Raw genomic sequence first — 5,000 nt, 5'->3', positions numbered from 1 at the left:
AGTTCCATTCAAGTATGCAAATTAGGAAAGAAACAGCTAAGCGGAGGCGACAAAGAACTACTACTACTACTACTACTACTACTACTACTACTACTACTACTACTACTACTACTACTACTACTACTACTACTACTACTACACCACCACCACCTTACTATCAGTAGTTTAAAATAAACAAATGAACAAGCAACAACAACAACAACAACAACAACAACAACGACAACAGTAATAATAACAACAACAACAAACCAAACAACAAAGTAGAATGCTGGCAGTCCGTTCGTTCCTGTGTGTGTGTGTGTGTGTGTGTGTGTGTGTGTGTGTGTGTGTGTGTGTGTGTGTGTGTGTGAGTGTTCCGTAAAAATTCGTGTGTTTTCGTACCATTTCAAGCTGTGTCCCTTACCTAATGTTTACGTGCAGGTCCTTTACGCATCGCTCAGTCACAGGTGGAGTCGTGCCGTTAAGTTTCGTTCAGCGTTCCAGCGGCGTCGGCTACTTTTATAAGTTTAGCGTTCCTGCGCGAGCGAGTTTGGCTGGGAATGAAAGTAAAAAGTGTTTCTATCTACTACAGTCATTTCATTTCGTGAGGTGAGCGTTTGATTCTGATCCCCGTTCTGTGTTTGCTGTTCAATTAAATGCTGTTTTATTTACGTGTATGTGTGTGTGTGTGTGTGTGTGTGTGTGTGTGTGTGTGTGTGTGTGTGTGTGTGTGTGTGTGTGTGTGTGTGTGTGTGTGTGAGCCATGAAGGTCATTCCCCACCCCTCGTAACCCACCCCTTCAGGCACACGCCGACAAGGCACACCTGCCTCACGACCCTCGACCTCCTTCCCTACCTTGCTCGTATTTTTCTTTCCTCCAATTTTTGTCCTCCTCCCTTTCCTCCTCCTCCTCCTCCTCCTCCTCCTCCTCCTCCTCCTCCTCCTCCTCTTCTTCTTCTTCTTCTTCTTCTTCTTCTTCTTCTTCTTCTTCTTCTTCTTCTTCTTTCTTTTTCTTTTTCTTCCTATTGCTCCTCTTATCCCTTGCCTTGTTAGGTTATCCTGTTATCCTTGTGTGACTTTCTTCCTCTGTCTTAAAAGTGTGTTAATAGAACCAAAGAGGCGAAGGTTAGTATAGATTATCGTTTTCCTTCCTCAATAACAACAACAACAACAACAACAACAACAACAACAACAACAACAATAGCTACTAGTACTTCTGATGACTGTATGAGGTGTTAGTGGTAGTGATGTTACTGCTACTACTGTTTTCATTCCAATCACTGTAACATTCCACCGAGAAATCTACAAGAGAAATTTCACAAACGCCTTGTATAAACTGGTGCAGAATATTTTGGTTCTTTCTTACACGGAGACTAAACTTTCACTCGTACCTCCTCTTCTCTCATATTTTCGTAGCCTTTGTGAGTGGGTGTTTTTGGTCCTCACGCCACTATTCTATCACATTATTTACCTGTCACTTTTCTTGTCAATGTTCGATGCTCTCTTTTTTTCATTCTTTCTCGCTTTCTCTCTCATAGCTCAGAAGATTTCATGATTTCGTTACATTTCATCATTTTTTTGGGGAGGTTCGTTCTTTTATTCTGCTCACGTCTCGTCTTTCGTGATTCTTATTTAAGGTTTCCATGAATTCTCTTCGGGTTTTGTGATTGTAATATTAGTGTTTTGAGAGTTGTCTTAAGCATATTCTTTACATAGCCGTAGCACACACACACACACACACACACACACACACACACACACACACACACACACACACACACACACACACACACACACTTACACCACCACCACCATGCCACCATAAAAAACACCACAAACTTCCCCGCAATAACCACACATCGCCATTACGTTCCCACTCGGCTTCCACTTCATTCCACTCTATCTCCACTCCCGTCGCTCCTGCCTGACCTCTACACGTCCCCCTGACCTTCCACACCCGCGTCCGTCCTCCGTTGCCGCCTCCACAGCCGGTCCCGGGAAGTGAGGAGGGGGCAGGATGGGAGGGGTTCCGCAGGGTGAGAGCGCACCTCCTCTTCACTCCTCAGTTAGCGGAGCACTAGAGTGGGTGACGAGTCGCTTCTCCGCGCAGTCTCGTAGTCTTGTGTACAACGCATGAACTCTCTTTCTCAAGACTGTACGCGTATGTGTATGTGTGTCTGCGTGTATTTTGGTTTATATGTGTGTGTAGTTGGTGTATATTCAAGTGAGAAAGGTGTATTTATTTGGATTTTGGGTCTGTACGGTAGAAAAAGAGAGAAAAAAAAATGAACAGGTTTGCTTTGACGTTTTCCGAGTGTGTGGTATTTAAACCATGGCTGTGGAAGAAGTGCATTGAAATCGGAGAGAGCTAACGGAGGAGCATCATAAATTAAAAGAGAAATCAGAGAGAGAGAGAACAGGAGCATCAGAAATTAAGGGAAGATGTGAGACGAGATGGAAGCCTCTGTTAGCGCTGTCGTCAATGCAACCCGAGCTTCCGTGTGGCGCGACTCAATGGTGTGCAAGGCAGCCTCCGGAACAGCTGATGTCCGGGATGACAGGCGCCGTGTGCTCCCAAGTGCCGCGCGTCACAGAACCAGACGTGCAAGAGCTACGCCGAGACAGAGACAAAGTGGGAATGCAGATGTTTGCTATATCTTGTCACCAGAATTGCGCCGTTGTTGCCTATTTGTCATTCTTGTCGCTTGCGTTTTGACAGATTCTCATGCCACTTAGTGTGTGTGTGTGTGGGGGGACCCGAGCACATGCCCTTTACGTGGGAAAGATAATTGATAGCAGAGTAAAAAGATCCGTTGAAAACACTTCTAATATTAATCATTAGAGACATGTGAGTGGTAGTGATAGTGTGTGTGTGTGTGTGTGTGTGTGTGTGTGTGTGTGTGTGTGTGTGTGTGTGTGCGTTTGCGTGAGAAATGAGGGGAATTAAGCGTAAGAGGAGTATTAGGGTCAAGGGAAAGAAGGGATTCGGAGGAGGGAGCGAGGAAGGAGGTTTAACTCTTCTCATTGTCTATACTCACTGCAGTCATCATGAGGTTGCTTGGGGACGGAGGGCTGAAGTGGAGCTGAGCTTGCATACCACTCGCCGCCAGCCGTGATAACAAACACTGCTTATCTGTTCGATTCCATGAACTACGTATTAGAGAACACGCACGCAGACATATAGATAGATAGATAGATAGAAAGATGGATGTTTTGATAAGTAGACAGGTTAGTAAATAGATGAATAGAGATATGTAGGTAAGTAAACACAGACAGATAGTTAGATAGATACATGGATAGATGTTTTGATAGATGGACAGGTAGATAAACATATAAGCAGATAGAATTGACACACGGATAGGTGTTTAGACAGATAGATAAATAAATTTACAGATATTTTGATAGATAGGTGGGTAGATAAATAAATTGGAAGGTAGATAGGTAGACAGATACATCATTTATTCAACGCAAAGCCATTACAAAATATACGAGTACATGGAATATATAATAAGCATGATCACAGTTACAATAGAAAAGGTTAAATCAATGCAACATGAATGGGACTGTGATTCATTAAAATTTCATTAAAGCATCATAAACAATTAACGGTAACAACACACACACACACACACACACACACACACACACACACACACACACACACACACACACACACACACACACACACACACACACACACAAGTCACAGTCGCGCCAGAAATGGTTCACTATCTACATCCCAGTGAGAGTTGGTTCAAATGGATTGCCTCTGTCAGGACCCGCTCGTACCCTCCACGATAACAGATGGCCCCTTCCCACTATCCCCTCACTCCTCTCCACACCCACCTCACTCTATCCACCCATTCTCCACCCACTATCCATCCACTATTCCTCGTTCTTCTTCCTTTTCATCCATTTCTTTCTTATCTTTCCATATTTTTCTGTACACATCATCTCTTTCTTCGTTTTTCTCCATCCAAGTCATTGTATCCATGTAATATCCACGTCTTTTTTTTTTCTCTTCCTTGTTCTTATTCCTTTTTAACCATTTCTGTTTTCGTCCCATATTTTTCTATACACATCGTCTCCCTCTTCGTTTTTCTCCATCCAAGTCACTATATTCATCCATTATCCGTCCACTATGCACTCATTATCCACCCACCTCCCTCCTTTTTTCTGTTCTTCCTCGTTTTCCTTCCTTTTCACCCATTTCTTTCATCTCGTTTCATATTTTTCCATACACGTTATCCCTCTTCGTTTCCCTCCCCCTAAGTCATTGTATCCATCTTCTATCCACTCTCATTATTCACCAATTTCATTCTTATCGTTCCTCATTTTTATACACTTTTTTTTTTCCTCTTTACACTCGCGATATTGTATCAACCAGCTTCCACCCTCTATTCACTCACGATCACCCTTTCTCACCCCTCATCCCACTCATCTGCTATCATTTCCACTAATCTGCTTTGTTTTCTTCCTTGCTCTCCATACCCTTCCATCCTCCTCGTTCTCTTCCCCAGGTCCACCCTCCTTGCCATTCCTCCCTTCACCCGCTTCCCCTTCCATATTATTTCCCTCCATACGATTTTCTGGAGAGTTCGTGTTCCAGTTTCGTGCAAATCAAGGTCCCTCCTAGTCAATTCCACCTGATTAGCGGTTTGGCTTCCCTACAAAACCTTAAGCTCTGTAATGTTATGGTACAGCCAGGTTATCTCCCCCCTCTCTCTCCTTCGTGCTGTGCCTCCGCTGTGCCTCCTCCTCCTCTGGTCCTGGCAGTGTTGTATCATCCCCATGTAATCAAAGGGCCGAGATTGGCTGGCCGACACAAGTTAGTCTGTTCCTGCCACAAAGGGTGAATGCAGAATTATGAGATGATCCCTGTTATAACCGCCGTCGTCCTTTATACTTAGCATTTGCGTTTGAGCCTCTGAACCTTTCTCTCTCTCTCTCTCTCTCTCTCTCTCTCTCTCTCTCTCTCTCTCTCTCTCTCTCTCTCTCTCTCTCTCTCTCTCTCTCTCTCT

The 5,000-nt window shown here is 44.0% G+C and overlaps 1 protein-coding gene across 14 annotated transcripts in view; it reads left to right on the top strand.

Annotated features, from left to right (window-relative positions):
- Positions 1-2,040: 2,040 nt before the first annotated feature.
- Positions 2,041-5,000, top strand: part of LOC123507196 (nuclear receptor coactivator 7-like) — a 157,072-nt gene continuing 154,112 nt past the window's right edge. For 4 of the 14 annotated variants that reach the window (XM_045259889.1, XM_045259887.1, XM_045259886.1 and 1 more), the window contains exon 1: positions 2,047-2,140. The gene's annotated coding sequence lies outside the window, so the exon portion shown is untranslated. Of the gene's footprint in view, positions 2,147-5,000 lie in introns of all 14 variants that reach the window. The other 10 variants (XM_045259891.1, XM_045259893.1, XM_045259888.1 and 7 more) reach the window with 7 other exon arrangements.

Source organism: Portunus trituberculatus, chromosome 21 (assembly GCF_017591435.1).
Source record: "Portunus trituberculatus isolate SZX2019 chromosome 21, ASM1759143v1, whole genome shotgun sequence".
In the NCBI taxonomy this organism is placed as follows: Eukaryota; Metazoa; Arthropoda; class Malacostraca; order Decapoda; family Portunidae; genus Portunus; species Portunus trituberculatus.
Note: the sequence above shows the minus strand (reverse complement) of the source record. Positions and strands in the feature narration are given on the sequence as shown.